Source organism: Paroedura picta, chromosome 4 (assembly GCF_049243985.1).
Source record: "Paroedura picta isolate Pp20150507F chromosome 4, Ppicta_v3.0, whole genome shotgun sequence".
Lineage (NCBI taxonomy): Eukaryota > Metazoa > Chordata > Lepidosauria > Squamata > Gekkonidae > Paroedura > Paroedura picta.
The window spans coordinates 9,656,498-9,678,792 of NC_135372.1; positions in this window are offsets into that span (position 1 = coordinate 9,656,498).

The window sequence follows — 22,295 nt, forward strand, 5'->3', positions numbered from 1 at the left end:
CATCTGGAGGTTGGCAACCCTATTCCATCCAACTCCTTTGAATTTTTTCTAATTTTGAAGCAGAGTTGGTTTTTATACCCTGCTTTTCACTACCTGAAGGAATTTCAAAGTGGCCTTCCCTTCCTCTCCACACAACAGACACCCTGTGAGATAGGTGGGGCTGAGAGGGCTCTGACAGAACTGCTGTATGAGAACAGATTTACCAGGACTGTGACTGGACCAAGGTTACCCAGCTGGCTGCATGTGGTGGAGGAGTGGGGAATCGAACCCAGTTCTCCACCGTTTCTAACCACTACACCACGCTTGCTGTCTTTGGCACAATTTATCTTTCATTAACATAGATTTTTCCCTTCCTCCCTCCCTCCCTCCCTCCCTCCCTCCCTCCCTTTTCTTACTCCCCTTCTTCCTTCCTTCCTTCCTCCTTCCCTTAGTTTGCAAATAGCCCCTGCCTGCAAAATAAAATCTGTCACTATCTCCATTTCTTCCCCATCTATTTGCCATGAATTGAGAGGGCCGGATGCCATGATCTTTGTTTTCTTGATGTTGAGTTTCAAGCCAAATTTTGCACTCTCTTTAGTTCACTTTCTGCCATTAGAGTGGTATCATCTGCATATCTGAGGTTGTTGATATTTCTCCCTGCAGTCTTGATCCCAATGTGTGACTCCTCTAATCCCGCCTTTCTCATGATGTGCTCCGCATACAAGTTAAATAGGCAAGGTGACAGTATACAGCCTTGCCGAACTTCTTTCTCAATTTTGAACCAATCAGTGATTCCATGTTCAGTTCTCACTGTTGCTTCTTGACCTGCAAATAAGTTTCTCAAGAGACAAATAAGATGCTCTGGTATTCCCATCTCTTTAAGAACTTGCCACAATTTGTTGTGCTCCACGCAATCAAAAGCTTTAGTCCCAACGCCGTTTTTTTGCATCTGCAGCGTTCTCCCCAAAAGTGATAATGAAAAGTATGAGATTTAACCAGACTCATCAAGCGGATCTGTTTGGAAACATCTCCTAGCAGCAGAAGATCACATGAAAGCTGGCCCTCTTGTGCTAGAGTAGAACAAAGAACGAATTTGGTAATCTGTTAGAGCTGTTATTTGGAGAATTCCTGAAACTGCGCTAATATCACCCACTCAACACAACTGAAAATTTTGCCCAAGTTGGACTCACATGCTACTCCAGACAGAGATTTAATTTACAGGGAGGGGAGAGAGGAAGGTTGAAGGACACTGGGAGTTCCTTTCAGTATAAGAGGCAAAAACTGAACAAGAGAAACCCCACAAAACCCCAACTTTGAAATGGGCCGAGAACAAAAGGATCTTCCCTCCAGTGCGTGCTGCTGGTCAGCTTTGCTTTAAACTGACTGGATCTGGCAGTAGGGATCCCAACATTCTCTGCCCAATCGTGTACTCAGGATTATGATCCTGCCTCGGACCTTAGGCTCAGTCCTCGGCCGGTCTGCAGACACAACAATGACCGTGCCAACACCTCAGACTAGCAACATTTTGCTAGTCTGGCAGTAATTTGGCAGGGTGGAAATCAGAAAACAGTGCCGTCTGGTCCCACTCAATTCCTATAGGCTCTTATATTTCCCACCACAACCCCCAGATCTGGGGCCCCCAACATCATGGCACCCCTTTCCTGGTCCCTGGCAAGCTTTTAAAGAAAATGGGCGGGTTCAGCTGGGCTCTTGCCCTGCAGGAGTTCTGATTGGCCCCTGCCAATCTTATTGGCTGTGTCAATTACGGTAACATTTCAACAGCAGCTGCCAAAACTGAGTTGTCTTTCTTCCCCACTGTATTTTTGTTAAACGCCCAGAGCCGTATGGAAGGACGGTATAAAAACCCAAACAAACAAATGTACCTGCTCGTACCTGGTCATAGAGGGCTTACTTTGGTGGCCCCCACAATTTAAGGCTACAGTTGACAGCTCCAGGTTAGGAAATGCCTGAGATTTTGTGGACGTAACCTAGAGAGGGTAGAGTTTGAGGCGGGACCCGGATCAAGTATAATGCCGTAGACCTTACCCCCCAAAGCCGCTCCTGGGGAACTCCTGGGACAGCCAGTTTGGTGGAGTGGTTAGGAGTGCGGACTTCTAATCTGGCATGCCGGGTTCGATTCTGCACTCCCCCACATGCAGCCAGCTGGGTGACCTTGGGCTCGCCACAGCACTGAGAAAGCTGTTCTGACCGAGCAGTGATATCAGGGCTCTCTCAGCCTCACCCACCCCACAGGGTGTCTGTTGTGGGGAGAGGAAAGGGAAGGCGACTGTAAGCCACTTTGAGCCTCCTTCGGGTAGGGAAAAGCGGCATATAAGAACCAACTCTTCTTCTTCTTCTTTTTCTTCTTCTTCTTCTTCTGATCTTGGTCCTCAGGAAACCAATAACGAAAGGGACTTCTCCTTCACGGCACCAAAAGTTTGGGATTCATTCCCCAGGTTGATTTGATTGTCTCCCCAGGTGGGTGTCAGCAGGGGAAGACTTTTTTTTTGTTTCAACTGGCTTATACCAGGTGACAGATACTGGCCACCTACTGGTGTTGTTTATGTGTTTTCAACTGAACTTAATTTTTTGTTTGTGAAGTTCTTTCTATTAGCTGTCTAATAGAGTTGGCAAGCCCCTCTTGATCAGACCAATAGTCCATTTAGTCCAGCACCCTGTTTCTCACAGTGGCCAACCAGTTCCTCTGGACAACCAGCAACAGGACATAGAGGCCGAGGCCTTCCCCTTGTAAGAACATCAGGAGAGCCCTGCTGGATCAGACCAGGGAGGGTCCATCTAGTCCAGCTACCCGTCTCACACAGGGGCCAGCCAGTTCCTCTGAAAGGCCAACAACAGGGCAGAGAGGCCGAGGCCTTCCTTGATAAGAACATCAGAAGAGCCCTGTTGAATCAGACCAGTTGTCCACTTAAGTCCAGCATTCTGCCTAACATGGTGGCCAGCCTACTCCTCTGTTCGGCCAATGACAGGGGATGGAGGCCAAGGCCTCAGGTTGCCTTCTGGATCTGCGATTTAGTGATGCAGTGCTTCTGAAAGTGGAGGTTCACCTCAGTCACCAGGGCTAGTTAGTAGTCACTGATAGATTCACCCTCCATGAATATGTCTAATCCCCCTTTAAAGCTGTTTATTCCTGTGACATCCTCTGTCAGCAAATTCCACATTTTAATCACACTCTGTATAAAATAGTCCTTTTTGTCTATCCTGAACCTCCGGCCCATCAGCTTCATCGGATGGTCTCAAGTTCTAGTCGTGAGAGAGAGAGAGAAAAAGTGCTCTTTGTGACCTCTCTCTACCCAGTGCATAGTTTTATAAACCTTCTGTCCTCTCCTCTCACCCACTCATCTCTTTTCTATGCTGAAAAATCCCAGACTCCTCAGACTTTCCTCATGGGGGGGGGGGGAGCTCCAACCCCCCTAAAGCTCTTCTGTACTTTCTGCAGATAAATCACAGAAAAGCAACCAATGAATCAGGAATGAAAAGACATGTCAACAGCATCTCCCCCTCCCTGAAAAAATGGCAGGTTTGCGCATCCCGTCGGAGGGTTTGACAAATGAACAGTCTCCAAGTAGCCTGGGACTGCAAACAACTCATTTGAAGTTTTAAAGAGTTGGTGGAAAGACCCACAATAGAAGCTGCGACTCGCATGGACTCAAATCAATAAGCATTACCAAAAAACAAAACAAAAACAAAACCTTTCAGTGTGAGATAATTGGGACAATGATGGGAGGGTTTGTAATGAAGGAGGAAAAGGGGTCATGGCGGGCTCCGGAGTGAGTTTACGGTGGGGGCTGTCTCCATTAACAGGAGAGGCAGGTAACCGGGTTCGATCTGGATTTTTTAAAATTCATCCTCACTTTTCTCATTAGTGATACCCGCCCATGACACCCTCATTTATGCATCCAGAGCATTGTAGAGGGATGCTGGGAGCAAACTTCTGTGGTGCTGAAAACATTTGCATTGATTTATAACAATTCTCGTGTCTGCACGCTATTTTCTCAAGTGTCCAGAGCCGCTTGTGGCCCAACCCTCATGACAACCACGCCTGACTGACCTTATCTCCCCAAAAGCACTCTGCTCCATCACCATGAACAGGCTGGTGATCCTTGGCCTGAGAGATGTATATTTGGCCTCAACCAGGGCCAGGGCTTTTTTGGTCCTGGCCCCCACCTGGTGGAATGAAGCCCCAGAGGAAGGCGGGCTCTTCAGGAGCTTCCACAGTTCTGAGGGGCCTGCAGAGTCTTCCTGCAGGGATTTGATTGGGGCCAATGAGTCATGTCACATCAGAAAAGGGTCCTCTCCTGCAGAATTCTCACCTGGATCAGGGAGATGCTGTGGACATGTTACTGTTGTTGTTGTTATGTGCGAAGTCATGTCCAACCCATCGCGACCCCATGGACAATGATCCTCCAGGCCTTCCTGTCCTCCACCATTCCCCGGAGTCCATTCAAGTTCACACCGACTGCTTCAGTGACTCCATCCAGCCGCCTCATTCTCTGTCGCAGTCTGGCCCCTACCTGGTGGAACTATCTCCCAGAAGAGGTGAGGGCCTTGTCGGAGCTCTCTGGGTTTCTCAGGGCCTGCAAGATGGAGCTCTTCCGCCAGGCTTTTGGTTGAGGCCGGGCTGAATATGGGGCTATAAGATCGAGTTCTCCCCCACCCTTATGGCATCAGGATCCTCCAATGTACATCTGGTTGACACTGCTGGGAATGGATGAGTCTTGCAAGACTTTTTAAGCCTGCCAGCTTTGCCAAATTTTAAACTGTGGATTTTGTAAGTATTTATCGGTGAGATGGTAATCTTGCCATCCCATGTTTTGGCGCCCATGACAGCCAGTTTGGTGTAGTGGTTAGGAGCACGGACTTCTAATCTGGCATGCCAGGTTCGATTCTGTGCTCCCCCACATGCAGCCAGCTGGGTGACCTTGGGCTCACCATGGCACTGATAAAACTGTTCTGACTGAGGAGTGATATCAGGGCTCTCTCAGCCTCACCCACCCCACAGTGTCTGTTGTGGGGAGAGGAATGGGAAGGCGACTGTAAGCCATTTTGAGTCTCCTTCGGGTAGGGAAAAGCGGCATATAAGAACCAACTCTTCTTTTTATGTTTTATTCTGTTGTGAACCACCAAGAGCCAGTTGGCGGTATAGAAATTTAATAAACAAACAAACAAACAAATAAGATTCTAAACGAGAAAGGAATCAGAGTAGATCCCAATGACAATGACTGGCAGCTACAGAATTTTTAATGGTTCTTATTGTTTTAATGTACAGTGGCTAATTGTTGTAAGCCGGCCCGAGATGGCTATGCTGAGAGGGGGTAAACGGTCATGACTGGGGAAGGCACTGGCAAACCACCCCGTATTGAGTCTGCCATGAAAACACTAGAGGGCGTCACCCCAAGGGTCAGACATGACTCGGTGCTTGCACAGGGGATACCTTTATGGTCATGTCAGCTATGTTCTTTCTCTCTCTCTCCCAAAATGGCCAATGATGGGCCAGGAGGGGTTGGGAAGGGGAGGGGCCCCTGGTGGGGGTTACACAGCTATGCTTCCCAGCCATATTGTGCACGATTGTGCTATTTCTGGCGTTCTGCAGGGCCTGCAAGACAGAGCTCTTCCGCCAGGTCTATGGTTGAGGCCAAGGCAGTGAGGAAGATTGGGCAGGGCCTCCCGGTGTCAGGCAGCACCTGGGCCAGGTGATATTGATAGCCCTTCTTCCAACCCCGTTATTAGATGGTTTGCGGGGATGGGTGATTGTAAATACCGCCATGTTCTGTACTGTTATCGTTGTCATATCCTGTATTTTAATAGGGGTTTTATTGCGGTTTTAAACAAAGGATAGTTGTAACCCGCCACGAGCCGGTTTCAGGAGTGGCAGGAAATAAATTTATTATTGTTGTTGTTGTTATTATTATTGTTGTTGTTAGTCTGGGGTTTCTTGAAGCCTGGAAAATATTTCAGGGGTTTCTCAATGCTAAAAAAGTTGAGCCAAGTCAGAATCATCACCAAAAGGTGAGCAACCAGGTTGAGAAGGCATGGATGTAGAAAGGAGCCCCTGACCCCAGGTGATGGAAGGAGATGGGTTTTCTGACTCATTGTGCCCAAACCTAGACCCCTCTGGGAGGGAGTCTATTGGAGAGATGGTAACAGTATCCTTCCATTAGGCCTGGATCCAGCTGCAGCCCTTTAAGGGTTTCTCAAGCTCTTGGACCTCCAGGAGGAGTTCCCTTCCCCATCTTTGACCCACTCATTCCCTTTCACCAATAAGGAGTTACTCTTTGCTGCCACCAGCAGGCTGCTAACAGAACTGCAGGCTGATGACCTACAGTCAGAGTTCAGCCAAACACAAAGGCTGGGCTATAATTCTAGACATCTCCCCTGTCAGAGATATCCCCGCCTTTCCCTCCTTCTCCCTTAAACGTTGATAGGTGTGAGTCAAAGGATGAGGCTCTTCCCCTGGTTGCAAGGACCAAATATCTCCAGTTTCAGAAAATAGAAAAATTAAAGTTTCTTCAGGTGTAGCTTGTCAGTAGACGTTCTGCATGAAGGGCTTATTGAAGGAGACCCATTTGATGTTATTGGAATCACTGGCCCTAACCTATGCTTGGCGGAAGAGCTCCATCTTGCAGGCCTTACAGAACTGAGGTGGCTCCAGCAGGGCCCTGATCTCCTCTGGGTGCTCCTTCCTCAAAATAAGGGCCAGGATTGAAAATATCCTTGCCTTGGTTGAGGCCAGATGTGCTTCCTTGGGGCCAGGGACTGCTAGCTTGTTGGAATTTGCTGAGTGTAACGCTCTTAAGGGGACATGGGCATAGAAGCGATCCCCTAGGTACACTGGGCCCAGAAGGTAAAAAACAACACCTAAAACCTGATCCGGAATTCAACCGGAAGCCAGTGCAGCTGCCAAAGGATGGAATGAATAATAAACTTTGGATACAAGAAGCAAAAGTGTCCAGTTGAACATCAGAAGACTACAGTTTCTGAGCACAGAAACACTGAAGCAGGAATAATTGCAGCCGTCTTCCCCTGTGTCTAAAATTTATCTCTACAAGGTTAGACAAAAAAAATCTCAGTGGTCCCAGGTTTATTGTTCAGGCACCGTTCGTCTCAGTTTTACCTTCTTGCTCCACGGGTCTGGTTGTTGGATTCAGACCATGAATGTGCCTCCTTCACACTCCCCACAAAGGCTCTGGCACATCTCTGTGCATTTCAAGCATGTCTGTCCCTCTTCAAGAGTGGACGCTGCCTTGAAACTGTGCCTTGAGACTGAGTTTCCAAAGAGAGGGCGGAATATAAATCCCAAGATAAATAAATAAATTAAGGCCGCTTGAGTTTAGCCTCTGAGCATTCTCAGGGAGTAAACCCAACACGAAAGGCATGCGCCACACTTGACTGCCACAGGGAAGGGCAGCCGCAGAAACGTGGCCTGACATAGCTGAGTGGGGTACTGGAGAAAAGCACAGTGGATCGGAGCCTGGTGGCCAGAGGTTGCTAACCCCCAGCTGTCTGACCTGAAGATCTTTCAGAATTACAACTGACCACCAGACTACAGAGATCAGTTCCCCTGAAGAAAAAGGTCACTTTGGAGGGTGTGTTATACGGCCCTCTGAGATTCCGCCCCTCACCAGACCCCACTGTTCCCACGAACCACCCCCAAATCTCCAGCAACCAGGAGTTGTCAGCCCCATGAGATGGAGGTGAAATCTTGGCCTCGAGGTCCTTCAGATGTGGAGGGGAGAAGCTTGGAATCACCCAGGACCTCCTCCTCCAGTCAGGGTTGCTTGTCCCTTCCGGGAGAGTCCCAACCATCTCCTTCCTGACCTAGAATTTCGAGGATTTCCATAGGCCCTCGCAGCCTTTACAGGCTCCACCTCCTATTGCTTGGGCCAATCAACCCGTGGAAGCTTACCCCCCTGCTTCCTCCAGCTGGGACTCCGCCCCCTCATCCTCCCCTAGCCACTCAGCTCCATGGCTCCACCCCTTGACCGTGCTGGGCCTTTGTGGGGGCTCCTCCGTGTATTCCTGCTGCTGGCAGGGCCACAGGGGTGATTGACCCTGCCCCATCTTCCCCTGCTACCCAGCTTACAGGAAGTGCCCTGACTTTCGGCTGCCATCTTTGTAGCTCAGGAACAGTCCAATGAGCTCGCCGGGGTGTCCGGCGTCCTTACCTCAGGGAATGAAGGCCTGCTTCTGGACATTCGCAAAGCAAATTGGACATTTCTCCCCACAAATATCCGGGCCACGATGTCAACCCCCCTCCTCCAAACTTCGTGTTGCCATCAATGGAGCAGGAGGACATTTGGTCCTTTGTCATTTGGTCTTTGCAGTCCTGCCAGCTACTCAGGAAGCCAACCTCGTTGCTTACGAGACAGGGCAAAGGCCTCCGAAATATTTCCACAAGCATGCCCAACGCCCGTCGCTAGACTTGTCTCCTTTTCAACTTTATTCAGGAATGAAGGCAGTAAACCTGTCAAGACTCCCTTACATCAGACAGGAGAACCCAGCTGATGCTCCAGACAAATCTCCCGATACAGCAAGCTATGATGAACGTGAGCAGAAATTTGGCACAAGGCAGGGGGTACAAAATTCAGGCTGGGGGGGGGGGTCTTACACACACAGATCCTCTGGGAGCTTTTGGGAGGGCTTGGTGGCAGGCGCAGTTGGATGATGCCGTAAGACAACCGATAGCCGTTCCTGATCCCTGGCAGCCGTGGAAATCGAGAGGGGGACAGTGTGACGGCGGATGGTTTCCTAGCATCCTGGCCCACTAACCTACTTTGAGCATAATCACAACGAGATAGCACTTTCTATGGCAGCTGTTCCGCTGGGCGGGTGGGGGAGAGAATCAAAGTGGAAGGATTCAGGGAGATTGGTTTTGGGTCAGAAAGATAAGCCATTGCCGTCTGCTCGGCCGCACTGCTGCCCATCTGCAGCGCGGGAGGGATTGTTCAGAAGCCACGGGCCGTTCGGCGGGTAACAAAAGCCTACCCCAAAGACCAAAGATGAGGAGGTGAGCAGGGCAGGTTAGGGAAGCATGCCTGCTGCGGGGAGAAGGCCGCAAAGGGATTCAGCGAGTGACTGAAATTTCTCCTAACGTGAAACGAAAAATTAATGTAGAAGTTCTTCACTGGAACGAGCATGGGTAGTTTTTTTTTTTAAAGTTGTGTAGGTTTCTGGTGAAACATCTCAGGGCCAGATTCACACGTTGCACCATCAACTGAGCTCCCAACTGTTTTGCCACTGCCCTTCCATGGTCAGATGTAGGGATGTGAGTCCAGGCCTGGTTTATCCATGTAGCACATTTAGCACATGCGATGGGCCCTGCACTTTCAGGCACCACATGGGGTGCCTTCCCCCCATGGATCAGGGCTGTAGCCTCTCTCCTCCCCCCTTTTCCCTCTTTAAGGACACTTGGAGTGACAACCTTTTCCACTGTGGGGAGCCCCTCCGCCCCCAGTCTGCCTCTTGCTACCACAATCGTATTCTTCTAGGGCCCCGCAAATCCGTAAACGGGCTCTGGTACTATGGACCCTGCAAATCCTTAAACCACTTGTATCCAGGTATTTCCTTAAACCGGAGCTGGCAACCTTAGTTGGATGTCCACAGTTCAGTTTGGATTTCCTCTGCTCTTTTCCTCTTGGTTGTCTGCCTGTCTTTGGCAAGAGCCCACCCCACAACACTGCCCCTTTCTCCAAGAGGTCAGTTGGAATTCTGGGAGATCTCCAGGCTCCACCTGGATGTTGGCAACCCATGCTCTGAATGAACTCTTACCTCTTTCTGAGCTTCCTGTTAACCAGGATTCCGTGAAGCTGTCTAGGATTGCACAGGAAAGGATTCAAATGTCTCCGTTTAAGTTTTGGCGCTCCCTTGTAAGGAACAAACCCCTTTGCATTTTTTTACCTTTTCCACAAGTTTTTCCCATCAAAATAACTATATTTCCATGTTATTTTTGGGTCAGTGGTGCATAAACACTCCACAATGCGTGTGTGTGTGTGTGTTGAATGCCATTATGTCATTTCTAACATGCCAAACCAATGAATGAATGACCTCCAAAATGGCCTATAATTAACATTTGTGGAGATATTGCAGCTGGAAGGCCATGGTGTCCTTGCTTGAACCACGTCATCTCCTACTGGCCCTTCCTCTTTTCTTGCTGCCTTCAACTTTCCCTAGCAAGATTGTCTTTTCCAGTGACATATGCTCAGCCCCTGTTTAGTCATTTCAACTGCTAGGGAGAGCTCCAGCTTGGTTTGATCTAAAGCCAAACTTACTGATTGTCATTTGGTCAGCCCACGGTATCCATAAAACTCTCCTCCAACCCCAGATTTCAAATGAATCAACTTTCCTCCTCTCATCTTTCCTCACTGTTCAACTTTCGTGCCTAGATAGTTTGAGTCCGGTGTCACCTTTAAGGCCAACAGAATTTTGAATAAAATTTGAAGAAGAAGAAGAAGAGTTGGTTTTCAGGCCCCACTTTTCACTGCCCGGAAGCAGCTTCAAAGCAGCTTCCAATCATCTTCCTTTCCTCTCCCCACAACAGACACTCCGTGAGGGAGGTGAGGCTGGGAGAGCTCTGAGAGAACTGCTCTGTGAGAACAGTTCTAACAGGATTGTGATTGGCCCAAGGTCACCCTGCTGGAGTGGGCTCGCCAGATTAGAAGTTGCCACAACACCAAGCTGAAATGTTGTTGGTACCAGTGGACTCAAACTTTGTTCTGCTGCTACTCAAACTTTGTTCTGTTGTTTTTACCAATATAAGTATCCCGCTGAATCTCTACCCATGCACAGTGATGGTGAATATGCTATGAATCATCTTGATCTGGGTCACAGCCTCACACTTAAGAATCTTTTCTAGCTCCTCCACAGCTGTGTAGTCTGCATGGGACTTTCTACCCAGTCCCAGATTGACTAAAGCCCTGCAATCTACACTGAATTTGATTTCCATTTTGATTTTGGTCTCTTAAAACAGTGGTCCCCAATCTTTTTATCACCGGGGACCATTCAACGCTTGACAATTTTATTGAGGCCCGGTGGGGGGGGGGGTAGTTTACTCCTCTACTCTCAACCACTGCCCTAACGCTCTCTGATCGCTATGGTAATGTTTAAACATCCCTTCAAAATAAGATACAGACACGCCACAACAAGGAACATAAGGAACATTTTGTTTTCATGGAAATTTTAACTCATGACAATGACAAATCAATGGGAACCCTGAGCTTGTTTCTCTGCAACGAGAGAGTCCCATCTGGGAGTGATGGGAGACAAGGACACCCAAAGTGTGTTGTAAAGGGCTGGGGGGGGGGGGAAGGCGTCCTTCGCGGCCCACCTCCAATTAGTCGACAGACCACATGTGGTCCGAAGCCCACAGGTTGGGGATCGCTAGCTTAAAATATTTCCTCTGCAACATGCATGATTAATTCGTGATGACTCTACATTTCACCCACGACATCGTGGAGTGGATATAAGCCTTGATATTTTAGTAAATGTGCAGATTTTTGCTTTTTTCAAATTAACTCAATGCTCCAAAGCAGTCTTCCCTGATTGGCCTCAGTTCAAAGACTTCCTGGTTCCCGGCTGGAAGGCTTGTCTTAAAATGACTGCGCTCCAGAAGCCCTAACTTCTCTTAGCAGAGATTTGCCTCTTGTTATTTCCCTTTCCTCTGCTGTTTCCAATCCTCTCTCCCCCCCCACACTGTTCAAGAAAAGTAAGGAGTGTTTGGCTCCTCTCCCTGCTCTGAGCTTCCCCAATCAAGTGCAGAACACTTTTAATTTCAATTGGGGGGATAGAGTTCCTCCCAAGTTCAAATCGATCTGAATTCAGCAAGATCCACAATGGAAAAAGTGCAGAATCAGCACAGGTCTCAGTCTCCTTCAATCTCCCTTTTAGTCAGATGATTTATTAAAAGCCTCAAAGATGCAAACAACCAGCAAGATCGAAAAGAGGGAAACCCACTGTTGTGTTTGTAGACCTGTTGAGGACCAAGCTTGAGGTCACAAAATTCTCTGTCCCCCTGTCCTTCTTCCCACCTCTTTCCCTTCTGCCTATTTTATTTGATCCCTTTCCTCTCCCCACAACAGACGCCCTGTGAGGGAGATGAGGCTGAGAGAGCCCTGAGATTACTGAAGAAGAAGAGTTGGTTCTTATATGGCTCTTTTCTCTACCCGAAGGAGTCTCAAAGCGGCTTACAGTCGCCTTCCCTTCCTTTCCCCTGGAGTGGATATAAGCCTCGATATTTCAAAAATCACCACCAGTAAATGTGCAGATTTTTGCTTTTTTCAAATTAACTCAGTCTCCTTCAATCTATTTTACTTGGTCTCTGTTTATTTAGATGTTTCATAAATCATAGAATCATAGAGTTGGAAGGGGCCATACAGGCCATCTAGTCCAACCCCCTGCTCTACGCATAAAAATCTAATCTGAATATGTAAATAAAATGGGTAAGGAGTGGTGGGAGGAGTTGGGACTCATTGCCTGCCAATCAGGTAGAGTGTCCCGTCTCTGATTGGCCATTCATCCAATAAATGGCCAGTCCCGTAGTGTGTCCTGTCCATGTCTGCATCTCCCTCCAACCTCTACCATGTAGAATAGGTGCCAGCCCATGGTAAGCTAGGCAGCCGGCGGGAGCTGGAAGGGAGGGCGGAGGGCCTGGGATTGTGGGTCCAATGCAGGGAAAGGAAGGAGGGAGGCCCCGCCAGCGCTCACCCCCACCCCCACCAGCTCCGGCCTCACCAGGCCTCAGTGGCAGGGAGAGAGTGAGACAGTCTCCATCTGCGCTCCTGCCACTCCAGGCAGCCCCGGCTGCAGCCTTGCAAGGCCTCAGCAGGGCTGCCCGGGATGTGGGATGGAGGGAGAAAGGGAGTCCCCACCAGCGCTCCCCCGCCTTTCCAGGCCTCGGTGGGCCTGCTTGAGATAGGGTGGGCGGAAGGCTAGAGCCCATAACTGTTTAAAAGTAAGGTAAAGGTAAAGGTATCCCCTGTGCAAGCACCGAGTCATGTCTGCCCCTTGGGGTGACGCCCTCCAGCGTTTTCTTGGCAGACTCAATACGGGGTGGTTTGCCAGTGCCTTCCCCAGTCATTACCGTTTACCCCCCAGCAAGCAAGCTGGGTACTCATTTTACCGACCTCGGAAGGATGGAAGGCTGAGTCAACCTTGAGCCAGCTGCTGGGATTGAACTCCCAGCCTCATGGGCAAAGCTTTCAGACGGCTGCCGTACCACTCTGCGCCACAAGAGGCTCTTTGTTTAAAAGTACAACGGGCTTTTTTTGCTAGGATGGATGGATGGACGGGCGGGCGGGCGGGCAGGCAGGCAGGCGGATAGGATAGGATAGGATAGGATAGGATAGGATAGGATAGGATAGGATAGGATAGGATAGGATAGGATAGGTAGGTAGGTAGGTAGGTAGGTAGATAGATAATGTGGATTTCGCAGCGTGAGTCTATACAATCAACAAGATGGGGTATTCAGTCATCAGTGAAATAGGATTTGGGATGTAGAACCAACCAGAATTTTTAAAAACAAGGCCAAAGCAAAGCATATGGTTAACAGGACACGTTAAATTACACAAAATTAGATTGCGGGATTCAGCAAAATATACTCAGAACAGACCAGCCTTTCTCAGTCTTTTCACCCTGGAGAAACCCCTGCCTAATCCTCAGGTTTCAAGGAAACACAGCACATCACATGTCACCGGAAGTGGCATCACCCGGACACTCCCACCAGATGTGACATTACACTCCAATCAAACCTCCCTGCAGGGGTGGCAGAGACTCAGCCCTCTCCCTGCAGAGGCTGACTGTACAGCCAGTGAAGCAATGCATGCAGAGACACACTGGGCAGCCTCCTCTATTTAATTTATTTGCACACAGTTTGGGGATTAGTGAGTTTCTGGCTACCCTCCAGCCCTTTAATCCTGTTCTCAGCTTTGCTTTCACACTAAGCACTTGGTAATCCTCTTTCACCTCTGCATTTTCCCTCCTTAGCGTTCTTCCTATCTATAGGAAACCTCTCCCACTTCCTTGCTCTCCTTGTATGACTTGAACTTGAGAATCTTCATTTTCATGCAATTTCCTGTTTCTCCCCCCTCCCACACATACACACACACCTGTCAGGTTTCCTCTGGTAGAGAATGCACAGTGACCTGATCCAGGTTGGGGAACGCCTGGGGAGGACAGGGACCTCAGTGGTTGCAATGTCACAGAGCCCCCCCTCCAAATCAGCCATGGGGAACAGTTCCCTGTAGTCTGCAGGTGAGTTCTAATTCCAGGCGATCCCCAAGTCCCACCTGGAGGCTGGCATCTTTTTCTCGTGGAAATGACACAGTTTTCAGTGTTCTTTTTGCAGTCCTCAAAATGGCCATCCCAGTGTTCTATAAGAACTCACTCCGTAGGAAACACCAGAGGCAAAAATTTGGAGTTAAAGATTGGGCCTAATGAGTCTGTAGACCTGCCAAGGACTGAGCTGGAGGTCTATGGCAGGATCGGGGCTTACAGCGTAACTGACCAATATGCAGCTAGATCCCATCTGCTGGATCCTGTCCACTTAAACGGAAATTGACCAATCACATGCACTGGCAGGAAGATCCATTGTTTTCTGGGGGGCGGGGTCAGTTCAGTTCTTTGTACCACGCTGGGATCCTAATAAAGAGCTCAAATGGCCACCGTTATCCGTGTCCACCTCTGAAGCCACATATTTAACAGGGACCATTCAAACATCCCAAATGTGGGATTCCAGAAGGGTGTGGCGACACACACACAGACACACACTCGCATTCATGCATTGGCTTTCTTAGGATGCTCAGGTGCCATTATATGCCGAGAGCTAAATTCAGGAGTCAACTTGGAACACAGCACTTATCGCTAGAGCCTGAACTGGTTTGGGATCAGGGGACTTGAAGAACTGCCCGTCAGAGTCTATCACTTGTGTGTGTGTGTGTGTGTGTGTGTGTGTGTGTGTTTGTGTGTGTGAGGGGGAGACATGGCCCAGACCGGACCTTCACAAACAGCCTCAAATGTAGATTCAATGGGGTCGCCGTGTTGGTCTGAAGTAGCACAACCAAAATAGAGTCCAATAGCACCTTGAAGACCAACCAAGATGCACTGGTTTACTTATATGCTGCTTTCCCTCCCCAGTTTGGATTCAAGGCATCTTTCGGAATATTGTTCTCCATTTCTCTACTTTCCCACAACAACAGCCCTCAGAGGTAGGCCAAGCCAAGAGTTAATGACAAGTCCAGGGTCCCCCAGCAAGCTTCCATGGCAGATGTGGGGATTCAAACTCGGGTCACCCAGAGTCCTAGCCCGCCACTGTCTCCACTATACCATACTGGCATGCATGGTATTCCCGTCTCTCCTTCTCCATTTTACCCACAAAACAGCCCTCTAAGGACGGTCAGGCTGAGAAAAGGTGAACCCATTCCGCACACATGAGATAATGTGCTTTCAATGCACTTTAGAAGCAGATTTTCTTGTTCCGCACAGGAAAATCCAGCTGCAAAAGCACAATGAAAGTGCATTATCCAGTGTGTGTAGAATGGGCCTTGGTGGCTGAATGGAGATTGGACCCTATAAGGCCTCCTGGATTCTCCTCTGACATTCTTATTCCTGCTCTGTACTTGAGAAACCATCCTTATACAAAATAGGCCTCTTTATGACCCTTGCATCAGCTTTAACTGGGACTGCAGCCCAAATAACAATAACAAGAGCAGATTTTTTTTTTGAAGGTGCAAGGAATTCACGGCGATGACATCTACAGGTCTTGTGATTAATTAAAATCGACAAGTATTTGGCGACGATTAACACCACACCCTGGCTGGAGAAAGAAGGAAACCCAACCATGTAATTAGGAAATGTTTCAGTTGGCTCTTCCCACCCTTCTGAGTTTGGATGGGCTCCTTCCTAAGGAGAGATGGAGACATGTCTGCTCCCGGCTGCTTGGGAGGAAATCCATTTTGGCATGCTTAGGTGTGACTAAAGAGCTTCAGCCTGGACAGGTGTTACGAATAGTTGGATGTTCAAGTCCATCTGAGAAGAAACAGTTGAAGAACATCAGAAGAGCCCTGCTGGATCAGACCAGTGGTCCATCTAGTCCAGCATCCTACCTCACACAATGACCAACTAGTTCCTCTAGAGAGGGACAACAATAGGGCAGAGAGGCTGAGGCCTTCTCCTGATAAGAACAGAAGAAGAGCCCTGCTGGATCAGACCAGGGGTCCATCTAGTCCTGCATCCTGCCTCACACAGCGGCCAACCAGTTCTCCTGGCAGGCCAACAACAGGGCAGAGAGGCCAAGGCCTTCTGCTGAGAGGAACATGAGAAGAGCCCTGCTGGATCAGACCAGTGAGGGTCCATCTAGTCCAGCATCCTTCCCACCACAGTGGCCATCCAGGGTTTTGTGGGACCTTGGAGTTTCTTGACAACCCAGGAAGGATTTCCCAAATGGGTGGGAGTTAATTAATTTTTAATATATTTTTAAATGTGTTAAACATTTAACAGGTGATATGTCCATACATCTCCGGAAGATCCCCTGCGGAAGATGGCAGCTTTGGAGGGGGTGGGGCTCTATGATATATATCCCATTCAAGTGCCTCCCCTCCCCAAACCTCACCCTCCTTAGGGTTCCCCCCCCAAAAAAAAAATCCCCAGGAATTTCGCAAACTGGAAGTGGGAACCCTTGATTCAGTACCGTGCATTTGTCAGCAGCTCCTTTTTGTAATAAAACCCTAATTTTTATAACTAAATAAACTGGAAATAGTTACCAGAGATCTTTTGCAGTTGGTCAAACCAGCCTCTTCAGTTCTCTAAAGCAGGGGTAGTCAACCTGTGGTCCTCCAGATCTCCATGGACTACAATTCCTATTTGCCCCTGCCAGCGTTTGCTGGCAGGGGTTCATGGGAACTGTAGTCCATGGACATCTGGAGGACCACAGGTTGACTACCCCTGCTCTAAAGCAGTGGTCCCCAACCTTTATTAGGCTGGGGACCGGCAGGGCATCGGGCCGCGCCCGCAGGGACCGCACAGGCCACGCCCACGAGCCGTGCCTGGCCACGCCTGCGGGCTGCACCCGCGAATCGGGCCGCACCCGCGGGCCGTGCGGGCGCCCCTGATTCCCTCTCCCCGCCCTCCCCGCAGTAAGAAGCTTCCCGGGCTGCAAGCTTGCGGCCTGGGAAGTTTTTTACTGGGGGGGGCGGGGAGAGGGAGCCGCCGCCCGGCGCTATGGCCTTTGCGGCCCGGCGCCGGGCCGCGGCCCGCAGGTTGGGGACCACTGCTCTAAAGCACAAACTCCTGTTTTGGATTATGGCCTTCACTTGAGGCAAGGCACCCCTTCCGCAGCCCTGCCCCCCTGCCTCGTCAGACATCCCACGAGCATGTGCATGCATGCACACAACGTGCGGAGGGGCGATGCGCCGGGCACACGTGGGACCCTGCCATCGAACAGCTTTGTAGACACTTTCCAATTCACATTGGGCCTCCCTCTGCCTCTAGTATTTTTAGCAGTAATTGCGATGAATAATTGAAATGTCATCACAACAGTGGATGGCTATGCTTTGGACCTGCGGTTGACTTTCTTGGGCTTTACACCCCGCCCCCACCCCCGAAAAAAAGCTTAATGGCTTACATGGATATCTGGAGCAGATGTGTCAGGATCCATCAGAATCTCTGGGCCTACTCATGCATGCCACTCTCCCCTTCTCTCCCGAGAAGAGGGAGTAGCTGGGAGAGAAATCGGAGAAGGGATGGAGGTTCCCAAGGCCGACAGTGGGGCATGGGGGGCAGAGTCAGCAAAATGCCTGGAGGATGCGAAGCCCGTTTCCTTCTGGTGCATCCGATCTGGCAGAAGGGTCTCTCTTGCTTTGGATGGCTTAAGGTCCCCCTGGCACCTGCTGACGCCTTTTCTGGGGCCCACCAAGCGTTTTTGGAAAGGGGCAGGGTCGGTTGCAGCCTTTTGCTCAGTGGGGTTTCTGATGGGCAAGGGAATGTTTAGTAAATGTTGCTCCAACAGCAGCTGCCGTCACAGCATCAGGATCTTTGTTGTAAGACTGAAGGTGGGCGTGGCTTGTTCCCCTGTGGCAGCCATTCTCGTGGGGCTGACCCCGCCAACCTGTGTCAAGCTTAGTGTAGTGGTTAGGAGTGCCGACTTCAAATCTGGCGAGCCAGGTTTGATTCCTTGCTCCTCTACATGCTGCCAGCTGGATGACCTTGGGCTTGCCACAGCATTGATAAAGCTGATCTGACTGAGCAGTGATATCAGGGCTCTCTCAGCCTCACCTCCCTCACAGGGTGTCTGTTGTGGGGAGAGGAAAGGGAAGGCAAATGTAAGCCACTTTGAGTCTCCTGGTAGAGAAAAGCGGCATATAAGAATTAACTCTTCTTCTTCGAATGATAATGGTGACCACAGACTCCAAAAAAAGTGGGAAAGTTCTTCTTGCAGTTTTCAGCTTGAATATGCTTTATTTCTCCTGGCAAATAGATGAGGAAGAAATGGAGGTAGTGACATATTTTATTTTCCTGGGCTCCAAAATCACTGCAGACGGGGACTTCCATAGCCCGGCCTCAACCAAACGCCTGGTGGAAGAGCTCCGTCTTGCAGGCCCTGCAGAATGTACATAACTCCATCAGGGCCCTTAGCTCTTCGGGGAGCTCGTTCCACCAGGCAGGGGTCAGGGCCAAGCGAATCTCACGATGGCCAGGAACATCCAACCTATGCGCACCCACAGAGCACAGAGCTATGTGGGAGGCATAGGGGGTTCAACAGTCTCTCAAATACATTGCGCTCAGAACGTGGATGGCCTCGAAGGTCAAAATCAGCACCTTGAACTTGATCTGGTGCAGCTGCCTCAGTGCCTGCTGGAAGCGGGCTCTCCATGGGGCTCCTGCGAAGACCCTAGTTCTCCTTGTCCCCTCAATACTTCTTCAGACACTACCAGAAGTCACCAATTTACTTCAGATCCATTCTTACGATGCACTGACATAATTTGCAACAATACCTTCCTGCAATGCTCACCAGATGGATCCCATGTAGGGAGTGAAGTTAAGAACCCCAAAGCTGAAGTTAATGACATTGAAGCCCATTATAGTGGACAACTGTTCTTCCATCACAGTTCTCTTAGAGCTCTCTCAGAAGCTTTTAGTTCTTTAAGACAAGAACTTTTCTTAAAGATGCCTTTATATTTTCATGTATAGCCACCATTATGCAGACGGTGGTTTTTTCAGTGCTTGATCAGAAAAAAAGGGGGGGGGGAATGCCCAGCTTAAGGCCTTTGAGAATTTGACCACATCCAAATGCGCTCGTGGATTAGTAAAGGCACGTGGCTTTGGTTCAGAAGAGTTGTTCTCTCTTGCCCCAGAGGGACGGACCAGAACCAACGGGATGCAATTAATTCAAAAGAAATTCCGTCTAAACCTCCGGAAGGATTTCCTGACAGTTAGAGTGGTTCCTCAGTGGAACAGGCTTCCTCGGGAGGTGCTGGGTTCTCCATCTTTGGAGATTTTAAAACAGAGGCTTGGTAGCCATATGACGGAGAGGCTGATTCTGTGAAGGCTCAAGGGGGTGGCAGGTGACAGTGGATGAGCGAGAGGGTTTTGAGTGTCCTGCATAGTGCAGGGGGTTGGACAGGATGACCCATGCGGTCCGTTCCAACTCTAGGATTCTATGGAAGAGGCAGGCTGCTTGATCTCACGAGGTATTTGGCTCTCACACTGCGCCATGACCACACCATTGTCCATGTCATGCAGAATTCCTTGCCTGATTTCCCCCTAATCTCAGCAGGCTTTGGGCTGGGAGCCAAGTAGAAAAGGCTAATTGAATTTCTAGCGCGAAGGAGGAAGCATGCCAGATTGGAAAGCAACTGTTCCTTCTGCATACCCATGCGGCCGCAATGGAGGCACTGGAGGGAGAGGAACCACGACTCTGGCTGAACATCATCTTAGCATGCAGAAGATCCCAAGTTCAATCCCCAGCATCTCCAGTTCAAAGGATTGGGTAGCAAGTGATGGGATCTCAGCTGGAGACCCTGGAGCGCAGCTGCCAGCCTGAGTGGACGATGCTGACCTCGAAGGGTCAAGGGTCTGATCCAGGGTACGGCAGCTTAAAGCCAAGCATCCCTAGATCTTGGGGGATTGTGCGCTAGATTTAACAGGCCCTGCGTTTGATTGACAAGTATGCCGTGCGTAAAAGGAACAATGCTTCCCTGTGACTTTGCAATGCAATTTTTTCAATTGCAGCGCTGAAGCAAGCGATCTGGATCCTGCACTACTGAGGGCGCATTCAAGCTGCATCGTCCTAAGAAGCACCCTTTGGGACCAGACCACCTACTCCGGCATCCTGTATCCCAAAGTGGCCAATCAGAACCTGCCTCTTTCCTCAGAACTTACAGTCAGGGGGAAAGACGTTCCTTCTTGTGATCTCCACAGAAACTGGCATTGCAAGATACACTGGCCCTGAATGTGGAGGTTCCATTCAGCTGTCATGTCTGATAGCCACTGGTGGATTTTGCCTTGCATGAATATGCCCTTTAAAAGCCAAGCTAGCAGCCCTCCATCGCTATCTCCCTGCAGCTGGGAGTTCCCCAGGTGACCTATGCATTGCATGAAGAAAGCCTTGCCTGGAAGCCATGCCGTCCCATTGAAGGGAATAGGCTTGGCTCTGTGAGCCTGGGAGGTGAGCCTGGGAGAGCTCCCAAAGAACTGTGGCTAGCTTAAGGTCACCCAGCTGGCCACATGCATAAGAGTGGGGAACCCAACCCGGTTCTCCAGATCAGAGGCCGCCAGTCCTAACCCTGGCACCAAGATGGCACTAAGAAGCTCCAGACCAGCCATAAAAATTACCCAGGCCGACACCCAGGACAAAGGTCACTTGTGACACCCAAGAGAACCCCCAGTGGCCTGGCATGTAGTCTCTTCACCAACCCACCTCTGAGGTCACCAGTTCAAGCCTTGCTCCAGGTTCGGTGTTGACAAGAAGGCTCCTGTTTTTATAGGTGGAATCCTTGACAACAAGCTGGCCGAGAGAGCGGCTTCCTCTGAGCAAATCACTAACGTCACGCCGCCTGGGTGTTGCCGCCTTATCACCCTGGGCGGACAACCACAGTGGCTTCCAAAGGAGCTAGCCTGATTTTAATCATGGCTCCCCAAGCAGCTGTCCTCTCCTTCCTCCATGAGGTGGCTTGTGCCAGTCTGAAGTCATATTTACTAAAATACCTGAAATGTGATTCACAGGGTTACCTCTAAAGCAGGGGTGGCCAGACGGTCCATGGACTACAATTCCCATGTAGTCCAGATGTCCATGGACTACAATTCCCATGAGCCCCTGCCGGCAGATTTCACACAGTTACCCCTAAAGCCAGACATCAGGAGAGCTACCAAGCTGTTTTTTTTACACCTCGCTGTCAACTACCTGAAGGGATCCCAACAGGCAACCTGTGAAGGTAGGTGGGGCTGAGAGAGCTCTAAGAGAACTGCGATGGAAGAAAAGGTCTAAGGGAACTGGGACTAGCCCAAGGTCATCCAGCTGCCTGCATGAGAAAGAGTGGGGAATCAAATCCGGTTTTCTTAAAAGTCCACTGCTCATAAGTGCTACACCATGCTGGCTCTCAAGATGTAACAAAGGCCACAGGAGACGGGATTTGGCAAATTTCATGGAAAACAGGGCCCTTAGTTGCAGCACTGAAATGGAACCTTCGTGAACAAGAGCAGTGTATCTTGAAATGGTATTTGGAAGTATTGTACGAGCTTAGCTGACTTACAGCAGCCCTAAGTTTTTCAAGGCAAGAGATGTTCATTCAGAGATGGTTTGCCGTTGCCTGCTCCTGCATTAGTGACTCTGGATTCCCTCTGTGGTCTCCCATCCAACTACTAGCTGGGGCTGACCCTGCTTAGCTTCTGAGATCTGGTGGGACCGGGCTAGCCTGGACCATCCACACCAGGGCTTATCTTGGAAAACACCAGTGAAAAATGCCTGCTCCTGAACCCCCCGAGAGGACCCTAGGGATGCCCTGATCCAGAACCACTGCCCTTGCAGTCTTCTAGCATCTCCAAGCAAGGTGCATGCAGAAGTCCATTCATTTTACTCATGAGGTGCTAAAAGAGGACACTCCAAAGGATGTCTGGGGAAGTAGAAAAACAGGACATGATCCAGCCTGATTTGACACATCTTTACATTTTCTTTGCTTCCGACAGCAGAACTGGGCAACCCAATCCTAAGTGTGTTTGCCCAGGAATAAGCTGTATTGCCAAGCCAGGCACCCATAGGACTGCAGCAGGCAACAAATGCTCAGCTCTTCCCTGAAGGTCAAAAAAGTGCTCAG